Consider the following 17,098-nt stretch of genomic DNA (forward strand, 5'->3'; position numbering starts at 1 on the left):
CAACGAAACTTCTTTTAACAATTTTTCTGAAACCACCGACGAGTGCAAATAAGCCGACTTAAGATTACGCCGCGTAACCGGCACCTCATACGGAGGAGGGGGAATAACAAAACCAAACGAAAAACCCCTCCCAAATTAACTTGGCCGCAGCCCTATCCGGATATTCAGCTAGATACAATGCCATTCTTTCCACCCTCACTGGAGACCGACCCTTGACCAGCGGAGGAGGAATGAGGACCTGACCGTTTCCCTTTTCGCATACATTTTGCGGCCCCATGAGAGGACCCGTTACACTCCGAACAGACATGTTTAAATTTGCATGCGGCCCCGAACTTACACTGGTCCTCATTGAACTGCCAGCAGAAACCCAGCTTTGAAGCTGAACCCTGTCCGGACTGACCCGACTGACCTCCTTGGCCAACGCTCCCGGGAAAGGACTGCTTAACTGGGGCCGTAACCCTTAACCACAGCGCAATATCTTTTTGATCCCACCGGATCGCCGGCCGAACCGCTTTTCGCTGCCGAAATTGCTCATCATACCTCAACCACGCCTGCCCACCATACGCCCTATACGCTTCTCCAATGGCATCGAAATAACAGAACAACGCCGAGCAGTTTTCCGGCGCCTTCTCCCCGATCACGCTCGCCAGAATAGCGAAAGCTTGCGACCAGTTCACGAACGTCTGCGGAATAAGCCTATACCGCCGGCGTTCCTCCTCCTCTTTTTTACTCTCGTCCCGCTTGCTTTTATCCAAATTGAACTTTGCAAGCGGCAGAAGAGAAAATATCTCCACATATTCATCATTCCAAATACGGTCCCTCACTTCCTGCTTCAAGTGAGCACCTAACAGGCCTTCAAAACAGACATACACCTCCCCCCGTGCGCGATCATCAAGCCTAATTCTATCCCCATCCTTCTGCGCCTCAGTTTGAACCGACACCGCTACCGCTTCTCTTGACACCCCCGCAACATTACTACCCACGGACCGCGGCAATACATCACGCTGACCTTCCCATACCACCGCCGGGGACACTACAGGAACTACAGGGGCCGCTGCCCTATCTAAACGCCCCACTAACTCGCGCAAACAGCCCACCAAATCAGCTAAGCCATCGCGCCCGACTACACCACTATCAACAGCCGCAACTTCCGCGCTTGCTAACCCCCCCTCACAACCCGACATGAAAATTGCTGGATACGGTAACGTTGGAGTTACACACTCACCGGGCTGCCCAGGCGCTGTATTCCCGCCAGTCGGAAAATCCTGACCGCGCTGCGTCTCATCCAGCTCTCCATCTTCCAAATCTTCTCTTGGTGCTGACTGGTTCTCACACCGACATCTACGACATGGAGACCCCGACATGCTGACCGAAGGGCCGGCCACCTGCCGCCTGACTGTAGGGATCCAAACCTCCGACCGAACTTGTTGCCTCGACGTCGGCGTTGATCTTGTCGTCCTCCCCAACGATCTCGAAGCAGCCTGCCCCCTGGCCGGTACATCACCATGCGGGGCGGCCGTGGATTGCACACTGCATACTGTGGCTGAAGGCGGGGGTGTGATCGGGAGCCCGGCCTGCGACTCCCTGTTAGCCGCCAAGCCCCGTCGCGGCTGGGGATTCCTGCCAGGACGCAGGCCCTGGGAAGAGGCGCCCATCCCCGCAACCTGGCCTTAGAAGGGCTCCCCCTGCGACGCCGAGCCCGCGGGGCCATGTCTGGGCTCAAACGCTCTGGTGGACGGGACCGCCGAGAGCGGCGTGGTGACCTGGCCTGAGCCACCGCTCCCGACGACGCCACCTGCTTTATTATAGCAGGGGCCGCGGGGATTATCTCTCCCCCTGCTGTGGTGACATTACCGTCCGTTAAAAGAGTGGGGGAAGGGGGCGCCTCCATGCCGGCTGCCGACAAAGAGCGCGATGGGCCTGCCTGAGGCATCCGGGCCAGCCCTGCAACTGTTTCCTCCAGCCAGCCCGGATCATGAAACGCCGCTGCAGCCTGCAGCTGCTCAAGCAATGCGGCCGGGGAAGCCATTCTAACACTGCCACGGGAGGTAAGAAAACTAACAGTGGGAGCTCAGCTAACTACCTGTTGTTCCTCCCGCTGCTTCCGGCTCAATGCCGAAAACAGCGGGAAGAACAGACAACTCCCCCCGTCCCCTCCCCTCTCCCAACTACCTCATCCCCTATTGGTTCTCTTCCCTCCTATGGCAGTCATGGAGGCTTCCCCTTAAGCCCTCCGTGCTGCCGTCCAGCCTCTTCTTTCCTGTTAAGGGAGAAGAGGAAGCCCATTATACTGTGTATACGCTGTATATAAATCTGTATGCAGTGAGCTCCCTCTAGTGGTGGCAGCAGGTAAACATAATTTTATCATGAAGGGAAGCACAGTAGCAGTTTAAGGCCAAGTCCCTTCTTACCGCGAGCTACCTAGCGGCGGTTTAGTCTGCCTCTATGATAGGTGTGTAACTGTATGAGGCTTCTTTTAAGGCTAATGCAGAATGCAAATTCATAATAAATGCTAACTATAGGTTTTCAAATCTCAATATGTACAGTATATTCAATAGGAACCTTCATCGAAATGCTCAGGACGTTGCATCTTCCCGTGACTGTTGGAAAGCAGTTGAGTACAAGGGTATACATGGGCTTGCAGATTATCCACCATCTCATTGCACCATCACTATTCATGGCATGATGAATAGTACATTAGGGGTTATGTGGGGACCAAAAATTATTAGCAGTGCACTTACTGGAGTATGTGAGTACACTCGATAATATACATTCCGGTCCTCCATCGCGCTGATTCTGAGATTTTCATAGATTTTTATAGATTTTCATAGTGCTGCCGGGGGGACCGGAAGTCTAGTTGCACAGTCTTCTTTGATTACAACGCGACTCTTCGTCATGTGACCGATCCCGCTGAACTATATGTACTTGCTGTACTACTGCTCCTATTTGTACATAGAGTACACAACACATATAATTGCATATGATATGGCACAGTAATAGACCTTAGATCGTTGGCATCGTTGATGTCATTCATGGCCTGGATCAGCGTGTATTATAATGAACAGACAGTGACATGTTAATAAACATCAAGGCCGGCACAGAGAAGCATATGGAAAACCTGCTTGCTTATATATCTAGTGTGACCTTGGCCCCTTGCAGTTATAATTAAAAGGGGATGTCCTTAGATCTCTCACAAGATGATGTAATCTGTGCCACTTTAATGCCACTTTTATTGCTGAGATATATAGTTATACTGTAGATTATTTGTATATACACTCCTCAACATTGAAATTGCAACACCAAGAAGGACAAGTTGTAAGGTTGTGCAAATCGAGGAATTAGCAGATGTCGCTAACATCTGCAAGTGATCACATTTTCAAGCACCTAGCTCCTATCTGTGGCACGTGGGAGGCATAAAAGCCAGACTGAAAGCAAAGATTTTTAGCCACATGAAACCTCAAAAATATGGTATGGGATGATTGTGTGATGCCTCCTATTTGTCGACGTGCCAGTTATCGCCACTTGTCGCAAACTAAGAGACCTTGGTTTATCACTCGCAACACACCTAGGCTGAGATGTCACCACTCTTTAACGTTGCATGTCCCGGAGGTTGGGAGAACAACAACAAATGGGAATAACAGCAAGAAGTGCACGGAGGCGAACCTCTTCACGGACAGATCATCTGATTGGAAGAATGGCGCGTAGTGATCCATGCTGTGCTACAATTGAAATTGGACGTCACATCCCAAGCCTAGGGCGGCAACTAGTGTCGATATTAACCATCAGAAGGCATTTGCACGACATTGGGCTATGAGCCTGACGCCCAGCTACAGCTGTTCCATTGACCACACGCCACCGCTCTCAAAGTCTATCATGGTGCACAACAGGATGTCAATGGAGGCTGGAATAGAGGTCTATCCTCTTCAGGGATGAGTCCCGCTTTTGTCTTGGATGCAATGATATCCGGAGATTGGTCTGGAGACCATGTGGGCAACACCATGAAGAGGCCTTTACAGGGGAACGTCACACTGGTGCTACTCCTGGGATTATGGTGCTGGGTGACATAATGTACGATAGTCAGTCCCTCTAGTCTTAATTTCAGGTACACTAACAGCTCGGCGTTATATTGATTTGGTCGTGGAACCAGTGGTACGGCCATTTCTCCAAAGTGTCCCAGAAGCCGTTTTTCAACAGGACAACACCGGGCCGCATGTTACTCATGCTACTATAAGCAGCATGCGTGGCCTAAGCGTGCTACCATGGCCTGCAGCGTCTCCGGACTTGTCTCCCATCGAGCACATCTGGAACATCATTGGTCGGCAATTGCAAAGTGAGCTAACAGCAGCCAATCCTGATGATTTGCGTGCCCAAGTGCATTCAGCATGGCATAACATTCCTCAGACAACCATTAATAACCTCATTGATAGCATGCCATGGTGTGTAAGTGCGTGTATTTCTGTGCGTGGCGCTCATACTCTATATGGAATAAATTAAGATGTTTGGAATATTTTGTTCCATTTTTTTATCATTTGCATATTATTAACATGTCCATCGATTCTGTGATTTCCACAATTCCAAAATTTTTCCTTCTTGGTGTTGTAATTCCAATGTTGAGGAGTGTGGTAACATAGACCTAAACATATCCAACAAAACTGGTTCTAAAAAGATAACAAAACAAAACCGGGTCAGGCTCAGAGGGGAGGAAGATGGGAAAGTTAAATTGGATTTGCCAGCTAAATATGCTGCCATAGGTAAGTCCGTACTCCTTGTAGCCAAAATGGCATATAAATATCACCGGACTAAAGGGTGGAAGGAGGCGGGGGGAGCACATCCGTCATGAATACAGCAGACTCATAACTATGAGTCCGCTGTATATTTCAGCGCTGTTATTAGCCAGACGGCAAAAGAAAAATGTGTGTCAATTTGGTTTATAGGAGTACGGACCTGTAGCTGTTATATGCTGCGCCTGCGCTTACTTTGGGCAGCATATTAAGCTGACGGATCAACATTAACTAATGTGTGGGCTAGGTTGCAATGTCCTATAGAGTGCACAGGGCGAAGGTTCAGAAAGTTCTCCATGGATGTCAAATCTTGTAGAATGTTGGAAAGGATCTGATGGCAATGACGGCAAGCATTTGCAGGTAGTACACACGGTACTCTAGTTTTGTGGTATAACTAGTTTACCCCTGAAAGAGAGATGATACACTGTGTTATGTCTAGTACAGGACCTGAGGGGGGGGGGGGGGTGCATGACACAAGAAACACCAGAGAGAGAATCCCCGTTTCATGCACTGCCCATTTCAAATGATGGGGACTGTGGCATTTCTAAGGGTATGTTCACACGGCAGCCTCCATTACGTCTGAAATGACGGAGCTGTTTTCAGGAGAAAACCGCTCCGGAATTTCAGACGTAATGGCATGTGCAGGCGCTTTTCGCTGCGTCCATTACGGACGTAATTGGAGCTGTTTTTCCATGGAGTTAAGGGAAAACGGCTCCAATTACGTCTCAAAAAGTGACAGGTACTTCTTTGACGCGGGCGTCTTTTTTACGCGCCGTCTTTTGACAGCGGCGTGTAAAAAAAATGACCGTCGACACAGAACATCGTAAAACCCATTCAACTGAATGGGCAGATGTTTGCTGCCGCTTTGGAGCCGTATTTTCGGACGTAATTCGGGGCTAAAACGCCCGAATTACGTCCGTAAATAGGGTGTGTGAACCCAGCCTTATAGTGGGTGCATGCTGCCATTCTTATTAATTTTTCATAAATAGATAGTTCACAGTTGGTTCATCTGTATGGTCATGATAAGAGTAGCGCTGTTGCCGGAAGAAAGCAGACACGTTTTATTAATGTTAGACACTGGTATAGCTGACCGATAAACAGCTATATCGAGGCCCTATTACACGGGCCAATGATCGGGCAAACAAGCGTTCATATGTAAACAGGACAACGATCAGCAGATGAATGAGCAAACGCTGGTACATCGGCTGATCTGCTGTTTTATGCAGCAGTAAAAATCGTCGTTGTCGGCAGCGCATGTCCCTGCGTAAACAGGGAGATGCGCTGCCGACATGATGAAAATGTATGCGGACGAGCAATCTGAGTAATGATTGCTCGTCCCTATACATAAGCAATACGTGTGAAAGGAGCAAACGAGCGCCTACCAACGAGCTGTCTCGTTGTTCTGCGCTCGTTTGCACGGCCCACGTCGAGCCGTGTAATAGGACCCTTAGTCTCCTATTGCAGTCATATACAACCTTGCACAACGGTATACAGCAGTATACAGATCAGACCGATATCATTTTAGAAGACTGACACCTTAAGGGGGTTTTACACAGGATGATTATCGGGCAGACGAGCGCTCATATAACGCTCATTGCCGATAATTGCCCTGTGTAAACAGGGGAACGATCAGCAGATGAACGAGGAAACGTTCGATCATCTGCTGGTCTTATCATTTTAAAAAAGTGAAATATTATCGTTGTCAGCAGCGCATCTCCCTGTGTAAACCTGGAGATGCGCTGCCGACATGATAATAAGGTATGGGGACGAACGATCGGAGTAACGACCGCTCGTCCCCATCCATAGCTCCGTGTGACAGGAGCAAACGAGTGCCGATCAACGATGTCTCGTTGATCGGCGCTCGCTGCACCGGCCGCTTATCGGCCGGTGTAAAAGGGCCTTTACTGAATTGCCTCCCTTGCAAAAACTTTACAAAAAGTTTATTTTTCCTCTGCAAAATGAAGACGTTCTTCCATGTCAGAAGCTCCTTAAAGTTGCATTCATTGATTACAGGGATATTGCTTCTCAGCATATTGTAGGTCACTTCAACATCTAGGGAAGAAATTCTAAATGTAACTCTAGGCCACAATTATTACCCACAGTCCAGTCTAAAATGAATCCTCACTCCAACTCTCCCTTCACTTTATGGCCTTTGCTTCTAGAGTTTCCTGACTGTTGTCAAATCTTTTTCTATTTTTAGTTTGAAGACATTTTAAAGACTCTCATATTCCACTTTTACTTACCTTCTAATGGAATTAGGATTCTCAACTTCAATTCAGGGACCACCTGTTTTTCATCTGACGCCAAGGAGTATGCAAAATAAAATGTGCAGATAATTATCCTTGACACATATATCTGAGTGACTGTTCAACCTCTGCACTAAGAGCCTGTTCACACCTGTGCCTGTGTTTCCGTTGTTTTGCTCTGTCAGAGTAGCAGAACAACGAAAATATTGGAAGCACCGGTTCCGTTACATGACAAACACCATCGCCGCCCGATGTAACCCTTTGATTTTAATAGGCTCCGTCGGGTTTCTGACATGCTATCTGTGGTTTTACCAGAAACAATAGCGCCGCAGATATTTTCTTCCAGTTCTGTGACAGAGGCCCCTAACAGAGCCTTCAACGCAGATGTGAAAAAGGCTTAATAGACATGGCACGCATCAGAATGCACGGAAACACTGATAAAATGAACTAAATTCCCCAGCATGCCTAGCTGCAGGCTTGTGCACTCTGGAGCTATTAGTACCTGTCTATATATTATATTATTACATCCATATATTGTCCAAGTATTACTATCATATATATATAGTGTCCATAAAATATTTCCCCCACAATACGGCCATTCAATGTTCAAATAGAATTGTTATTCAGTGCCCAACTAATACCACCATACAGTGCCTAAATAATACCATCATACAGTAGCCAAATAATACTACCATATAGTGCCCACATAACACTGCCAATATTGACAATACAATATTTCCTGTCAATGGCCAAATAATACCGCTATTTAATGCTTATATAATGCTCCCATACTGTGCCCATATAATGCAGCATATACAGACGACATGATATTGCCATATAGTGCCCAAATCATGTGCAGTATCCATTATCTGGTGGTTTGGGGTCGTAATGAGATTAATGGTGACATTACTGATAGTGAAAGGGGTTAAAAGAGAAATTCTTGGTGGTCTACGCAGTGAAGAAGTCACTTCTACATTCCCTGGTAGTGAAGAGGTCACTGGCAAAATCAGGTTAGGCTTCGTTCACATATCCATTAGAGCTCCATTCCGTCGGAATGGAGCCCTGACTGACGCAAATGGAAATGGAAATGGAAATGGTGACGGATCCGGTGCCAATGGTTTCCATTTGTCTCCATTGTGCAAGGGTTCCGTAGTTTTGATGTAATGAATACCGTAGTCGACCAAGGTATTGATTCCGTCAAAACGACTGAACCCTTGCACAATGGAGACAAACGGAAACCATTGGCATCAGATCCGTCACCATTGAAATCAATGGTGATGGAAACGGAAACCTATGATTTCCGTTTGTGTCTGTCAGGGCTCCATTCCTATGGAGAGCTTCGACGGAACGTCGGAACAGAGCCCTACCATAGATGTGAACTAAGCCTTAGGCCTCATGCACACGACCGTAGCCATGTGCACGGCCGTGATTTTCGTGTTGGCCGGCAGCGGAGTGTCACCCGTAAGCCGCCTGCAAATCGCGGGCCGCACACATGGCCGCGTCCATTATTTCCTATGAGCCTGGAGCGCAAAACACGGCCGTAATAAGACATGCCCGTTCTTTCCGCGGTCCGCGGTCCGGGCTCCTGGGCCATGCACGGACCTAGGAAACCACAGTTGTGTGCATGGCCCCATAGGAATGAATGGGGCCTCAATTTTCCCGTGGATTTTCGGGGGAATTGTGGCCGCAAAAGCACGTTCGTGTGCATGGGGCCTTACTCCTGTGGGGCGGGAGGACTAGAAAATGGATACCCTGGGAAGACATTGCCCAGTTTGCCACTTTTGGAAATATCAGTCACTGACTGCCCCACTGAACTGAAAATTTTCCCAGCTGTAACTTTGGGAAGGTCGTGACATGTAAGGGGCCGTGCCACATAGCAATCCTTCTATCCCTCTCCTTTATTGACACATTGGAAGAGAAAGTTGCATACTAAAGCCACTGGTGTCCTGTTTCCATGTAACTCCTGGCTGCTGACACTGTATTAAGGAACATTGTAAGAGTGCAGAACAGATAAATGTTACGATAGGCCATCATTATTTGACGGTAGAGGTCCACAGATAAGGAGGCTCGTCCAAGACTGGAGGCTGTGCCTGGTACTGCAGCTCAATCCTATTCAAGTGGAGGAGATTAAGCTGCAGTACCAGGCACATGCCATACCCGTATGTATGGCACTCCCACCGATCACACATTGATTGTCTACCCTGAAGATAGGCCATCAATTTTTAAAGGGGGTTTTCCAACAATCATAATCAAGCCTCATTGTACCCAAGTGTGAAAATAATCAATATTTTCAAATATAACAAATAAGGGTATGTTCACAAAGGGCAGATACGTTGCGTAAAAACACACAACGTATCTGGCCTGATCGCCGCAGGGAATTCCAGCCGAAGAACCGCACCAAATTGTGGTGCAGTTTTTTGGCCAGCATGTCCACTGCGGAAAACTGCACGTTAAAACAAAAAAGTTTCATGCTTATACGTAGCCACGTTGACGCGTCCCTCTGCCGTCCTGCAGTACAGCCTCCTGGGATGACGCTTCATCCCATGTGACCGCTGCAGCCTGTGATTGGCTGCAGTGGTAACATGGGGTGAAACGTCATCTCAGGAGGCCGACCTGGACGAAGAAGCACAGAATTCTGGGTAAGTGCAAGTGCGGAATCACAGCTTTTCCACCGCAAAAATTGCAAAATCTGCTATTGGTTGCGGGTTTTACCTCCCATTGAATTCAATGGGGAAAACACGTAACAAAAATGCAGCCATTACACAAATACAATTTACATGCTACGGATTAAAAAACTGCACTGCAGGTAAATTTCTGAAAGTTTTTCCGCTCATTATTTACGCAGCGTGTGGATGAGGTTTGTCCAAATCTCATTCACTCTGCTGCGGATTTTCTGCAACGAAATACGTTCTGCACTTCTTTTTCGCGAGCGTCTTTTTACGTGCCGTATTTTGACAGCGACCCGTAAAATGACACCTCGTGTCAACAGAACACCGTAAAACCCATTGCAAGCAATGGGCAGATGTTTGGAGGCGTAACAGTGCCGTTTTTTCAGGCGTAATTCGAGGCGTAAACGGCCCGAATTACGTCTGAAACCACTGCGTGTGAACATATCCTAAGGCTAAATGCACATCTGCATCAAAACCACAGGTATACGCAGGTAATTCCACAGGTAAAATCTGCACCCAATAGTGTTTTTTTTTATTCGTTTTTAGGTGCGGTTTATAACCCTGGAGAGTGTATAAGTTAGTAGACTACAAGAATGAGAGGAGGCTGCTTGAGAAGACCATGCCAGTTCTTACCCAGAGGTGTTATCCCATCAGCTGTGAACATTAGCTCATGACATCTGTCACCAAACTGCTCATTTTCTATCGACAGCCCGGGAATGTGTTTGAAGTTCTCGGTTTTGCTGTAGATTGAGCTGACCACACAAGGAACATTCCTCATTACTGATCTGTCGAGCAGAGGAACATCTGAGGTGCTACACCAATGATCCGCACAGTTTCTAATGAAACAACTTTTTGTAACGGTAGGAACACACAGCGTGGATATGCTTTGTAAGGGTATGTTCACACACCCTATTTACGGGCGTAATTCGGGGGTTTTACGCCTCAAATTACGTCCGAAAATACGGCTCCAAAATGCCGGCAAACATCTGCCCATTGAAATCAATGGAGTTACGATGTTCTGTGCACACAGGCATTTTTTTTTACGCGCCGCTGTCAAAAGACGGCCGCGTCAAAGAAGAGCATGTCACTTCTTGAGACGTAATTGGAGCCGTTTTTCGTTGGCTCCATTGAAAAACAGCTCCAATTACGTCCGTAATTGCCACCGCGAAAAACGCGAGTACGAGCAATTACATCTGAAATTCAGGAGCTGTTTTCTCCTGAAAACAGCTCTGTAATTTCAGCCGTAATGGACGCTGCCGTGTGAACATACCCTAAAAGTACACAGCGTATCTATCCTGGAAAACACAGGGAATTCCGCCCAAAAAAAAAGATCTTTGAATTGTGATGCAATTTTTCGGGCAGGACGTCCGCTACGGAAAAAATAAACAGTTTACACGTACCACATGAGTGTTGTCACGGTGACGCACCGTTCTGTTTTGCGTGCAGACCGGCCTCCTGGGATGACGCTGTAGTCCGTATGACCGCTATAGCCATTGATTGGCTGTAGCAGTCACATGGAATGAAACGTCAACCCAAGAGGCCGATCTGCAGGGCGTCAGAGGGTATGTGTTTTTTTTTAAACATGCAGTTTTCCGCAGCAGACATTCCAGCCAAAAAACTGCACCACTATTTGTTGCGGTTTTTCAACTGGGATTCCCTGCAGCCGTCAAGGCCGATATGCTGTGTGTTATGCAGCATGTCAGCCCTACGTGCACGTAGCCTTATAGAAGCCTTATCTGTGTGCAATGATCATACTAAGCAGCCACCCCATCAGGAATAGTAGGTGTGAGAGTGGTTGTTCATCAGTATTTTGCACCTGTGCAGTCTCCCTCTATGTAGCATTGTGGCTCGTCTGCATCCTGCTGGGAACTGGTGTTTGTACCTGCCGGTATATCAGTAAGTATGGCCTTTCAGTTATTTTTGTTCTCCACCCATACACCCGAACATATTGCACTAACAACTGCCTGAGGGGGGATTTACACGTGCGTGTGCGGTTTGTGCATGCAAAAAACGCGGCGTTTTGCGTGCGCTAAAGGCACTTAACAGCTCCGTGTGTCATGTTCATATGGTGCGCGGCTGCGTGCTTTTCACGCAGTCGCCATCATTATGACACTCCGTTTGGATGTTTGTAAACAGAAAAGCACGTGGTGCTTTTCTGTTTACATTCATTCTTTTACTGCTGTTGCACGAATAACGCGCATCCCACGGAAGTGCTTCCGTGTGGTGCGCGTGATTTTCACGCACCCATTGACTTCAAAAACGCCGAAATATAGGACCTGTCGTGAGTTTTACGCTGCGCAAAAATCACGGACAGTCTGCACTGCCCCATAGACTAGCATAGGTCTGTGCGACACGTGTGAAAAACACGCGGGTTGCACGGACGTATTACACGTTCGTGTAAATCCGCCCTTAGCGACCTGCGTTGCCGTTTTGGGAGCAGTTTATTTAAAAAAACATTGGTAGAGGGGGAAAGTTTTTTTAAAACCAAAATGGAGAATTGTCTAAAATACACTGCAATACGCTCATTATCTGTAAATGGTAAAGCGTTTTTAGTGCCTATATTGACTGTTTAGGTTAAAGGGGCTGTCCAGGATTTAAGAAACAATGCTGCTTCCTTTAGTGCCACACTTGTACAATGTTTACGGATATGTGTCCGAGCCGTAGAAATGATTCGCAAAATATAGAACATGTCCTATTCTTGTCCGCAATTGCGGCCCAGGCTTGCCCATAGAAGTCTATGGGTGCATGCAAAATGGCGGATGGCTACTGATGTGCATCCGTAGCCGTCCGTAATTGTGTAAGCATTGCTATGCGACGGCAGGGGATTCCCCAAGTAAATAGCGCCTGATCGATCATGTAACCTTTTCAAGGGATTGGGTCATGTTGGCATAATTTGTAGGCTCCCCTTTTTTTGGCGGATCTGTAAATACAGATGCACTGTGGACAGTGTGCCAGATATGCAGATGACTTGCGGGTGACTACGAATCCGTATTTGCGGTCCGTAAAAAACACTATGGTCGTGTGTATGAGGTCTAAGGTTGCAGGTGGGGTTTCTATAGCCCAGGCAATCCGTGTGCCACTACATGGTGAAATTGTACAGAAAAAAATTGAGTTTATGATGGGCATCAAATTCATACTGTGTTATTGACCGAGGCATAAAATGCACCAAATGTATTAAAGATTTGCACCATTTCTATTGGTATAAGAAATGTTAAACTTGCCTGGCCAGTTATGCCGCATTTTGATGAGCCTTGCACATTTTTTCAACATTTTTCCAAGGCTCATTAATCTAAAGAAAAAATCCAAAAATATACCTGATGTATAAATAACATCAAGTAGACAACAAGAATAGTAAAATGTATAAATCTTTATTATCCCATACGGGGAAAATTACCCACAAAAAAACATACGTTTAAAACACAAAAAATTAAAAACGCCCCGGATGGGAATGTTCACCAAGTCCCATGGTAATAGCCATGAAATGTAACAGTATTGCACCAATGTAATAGTGTGATAGAGTTAAACCAGAAGATCAGGTATCTAGAATGATCAACTTTAAACGGCAAAATACTATCATATAAGTCAATGAGTATGAAAGATGACATCAATATATCAATGGGCTGTTCATCTACCTAAGGTAGACATGGGGAAAAGAACACACTCCGATCCGAGGACCACCTCGACGCGCGTTTCGCTTCCTTCCGTAGCGATATGGAAAGGTGTCCGCAATTACAGCGATTTTTTACGGTCGTGTGTATGGGGCTTAAGGCCTTATCAACATGGCTGTACATGGAAACCTGTATAGAGGCACATGGTGTCCCTGCCATAGGCAATCCGCATGCCGCTGTCAGAACCGGCATTACATTGGATGGGGAATTACCCTCTGTTGGCGCCCCCCAAAATGGCGTACTGCCATACAGTGTACTTATAACCATGCCATACAGTGTGGTGCCCAAAGAACTGTTACATACAGATGTCTAAATAACACTTCTATACAGTTCCACCTGCAAAAATTATACGACCACACGTGACTCTGTTTTTTTTTTTGCCAGATATACAGTATATGGCATCCAAAATCAGAGGCGTACAGTGGTAGAGTAGAGCCCCATAGACTTCTACGGGTACCATATTATGGCTCCTTACGGTTCTTGCACACGACCAAGTTTGGGACGTGAAAAATGGTCCGTGTGTCGACTGGATTTCCCGGTCCGACCGTGGTACAGGTGAACGGGACTCCTGATATCACAGACGTTTTATGATGTAAGGAGTCCCTGCCTTCCCACGGAAATGCTGTTCTGTACTGAACAAAATGATACAGTACGGAAGAGCAGTTTCGCGGGAAGGCATGGACTCCCAGCATCATAAAATGTCTATGATGCCAGGAGTTTTCTGAAAGTTTAGTCACCCTTTAACGTCCTCTTGATCATCACAATACATTCGTTTTTCAACAGTTGGGCTTCTGGACCTTTCTGTTTGTCTTCCACTTTAAGTATTTACTTACACAGAGTTGGGATTACTGATGTACATTTGATAATTACAGAAGCTGAGGAATACAAGCAGGAAGCCGACACGTGCCTTATTATAAAAATGTCAAATTATGGCATGTCCTATATACATTAGGTTCTGTTTATATCCCGTTTGGTGTGTACATCAGACATTAGGTGCCAGGAACATATACCGGATGTATAGTCCGACATATGCAAATATCTGCCATTGACTCCCATTGTTATAAAAATACTATATCACACAATATACGCTTTCTTGTGGGATGCCCTTGTATAGGAAGTGTAGTCAAGTATGCTGCTTTGACTACCGCCACCACATGATGTCATGGACGTCACATTATACTGGGAATTGGAGGGTACTTGCCTGAAATAAATTTAATTATTTTCAGAATTGTCTAAGTATACTTATGTACAATCTGGGTGACCAGGTGACCAAATACAGTCTTGCAAAGCCTCAAAAATGGATGTCAATGCCTTGGTTTTTGACCCTAAAAACAGAGGGACAACTCCGGAGCTCCAACAGCTGCTCTAAAAAGGAAGCCGTGCAAACTGAGAGGCGATGAACATTTCGTTTTATTTGGATGTAGAAGTGTTTTGCATGCACAGATCCTGCCACTGTATTTTCTATAATTAAACTACATACTATAGATGTCCCAGATTTGCATGACTACATGTCAAGGATAGCATCTGATAAACAGCTTCTTCTACTGTTACATAAGGAACAAGTAGCCACTCAGCAAGTACCGGCTACAGAATTCTTATATTCAATCATCTTCACATACAATCATGGTCTACGCCACGTCTTGAATAGCTTCGAGCTAACATCAGCCATTCCTTGCATCTTTCACGATGTGGTAAATCTATTTCTCGCTGGAAGAATTCTGCAAATCCTTTATTAATTCACAGATCAAAGCATAGGATCAATTGCAAATTCTATAAACTCTGAAGCTTGCGATGTTTCTGAGTATTACTATGTGCAATATGCCGGTCAGGTCAATTCAACATACCCCCAGTGTAAACAACATAATCCACCTAAGTACTCAAAAATCTAGAAATCTATGATGGCATAATTACTAATAACCCCGTGTAATCTGGGGGATGCTGTGACAACCTTCTTAATCCACATTTACCTAATGGCCGTCATTTAGCGTTACCAGCTGTCATGTATCGGGATAGGACTGGCTTCATATATACGTAAGGAAAATCCAAAAACAAAGTAATAAATGTGAGTTGTTCCGAGCGTTAAGCCATTACTGACAGCCACTCTCGTCCATCGTTCTATTTGTGCTGAGTTTAGTCTCAGATCTCAAAGTTATGAAGGTCACAAGGGACACAGAGAGAATGTGAACTGAGATAAGCTTTAAGAGTTCTCGGTAGCTGTCCCTGTTTTACTGATAGGCGCCCGACTTCCGGACCTGAACTGTGCAGAATACAATGGGTTCTACATGAATACGTAATGTTGCTCAATAGTATAGGGCCCAGGATGTGCAGGGGCACAGGGCAAATCTATACCTCCTTCTAGTGCATCTCCATAGTTAGGGCTTGGTATGGGGCATTTGATGGTACCCTCTACTACTACTTTTGTCCCAAAATCTGCAGGGCAGGGGGAGGAGGTAGCACGCAACAACATATGTACCATAAAGGCAGCCCATGGAGAGAGAAGGGCTCATTCCAGCAAAGGGATGAGGTACCAGGACCTGCACTTGTAAGTGATTAGGAGTGGGGTGGTAACATTTCCACCAGTGATTGGACAACAGCACAGATCTCCAATAGAATCCAAAAAAGTGGTGTTTATCTGTCAAACATCATATGCTAAACAGCAATGTTTCGGCCCATTGTGCAAGTAGGGTCTTTCTCAAGGCTTAAGAAAAACCCTTCATGCACAATGGGTTGAAACCATGCCATTTAGCATATGATGTTTGACCAATAAATATAACTTTTTTTGGATACTATTGGAGATGTGTGCTGTTGTCTGAACGCTGGTGGAAGTGTTGTAGTCGATAGGCTGGGATTTGTCCAATACAGGACGATGAGACACCATCCCATTTACCGAGACCTGTGCTGCTTCGCTCCATTTTTTTTATAGGAGTGTGGTGGTGTCAGGCAGCACCTGAAAGGGGCCTACTATTTTGTTTGCTATGAGCCCCCTGTCCTTGATCCATTCTAGGGGAGAAGCATGAGCAGTTTCACAAGGGCCCAGTAGGTAGGGAGCTACTGTCACCTACAGCTTCCTACAGTCTATTAGATTGCATGTAAGGGACTGCTCTATTTCATGGCTCACAATTACTGGTGGATTGTTAAAAATAAAAAATGGGGGGTTCTATTTGGAGCTATTCTAAACTATAGGGCCCATATATTGTTCTCACACTAATGTTCACTGATCTCTGTGTCCACATCTGGGGAGAATTGGTGGTTGAGGAAACTTACAGAAGGGGGATGGGTTGGAGAAATCAAGCTAGGATTGATGCTCAGGCTGGAACGACCCCATTTTTGTTTTGCTCCGGAGCCCTCCACCCCTCAGAGTACTCAACTTGACAGCACATTTATACACTGAATATTTTTAGGTTTGACCTTCACTTCATCAGGAATCTTCGATGGACGTGCGTCTTCACCTTTAAATCCCATAAAAATTTTATAAAAATGAAACACAGTCCCTGCTACTATGCAGCGTGGTAGATAATACATAGGGGTGAATTTTTAAAACAATCTATGCCATCCCTAAACATGTATTTTGCACAAAAATGTTGTGATTTTTTTCTTTATTCTTTATTGCGCCTCTCACTGTACTTTTCTAAAAAGTGGGTGAGGCTTAGCGGGGCAGAGTTTTGCCTGCCAAATTCAGTAAAATTTACACCATAAACTGGTGTAAATTATAGCAAAAATCACAACTGGCATAG

Source organism: Rhinoderma darwinii, chromosome 9 (genome assembly GCF_050947455.1).
Source record: "Rhinoderma darwinii isolate aRhiDar2 chromosome 9, aRhiDar2.hap1, whole genome shotgun sequence".
Lineage (NCBI taxonomy): Eukaryota > Metazoa > Chordata > Amphibia > Anura > Rhinodermatidae > Rhinoderma > Rhinoderma darwinii.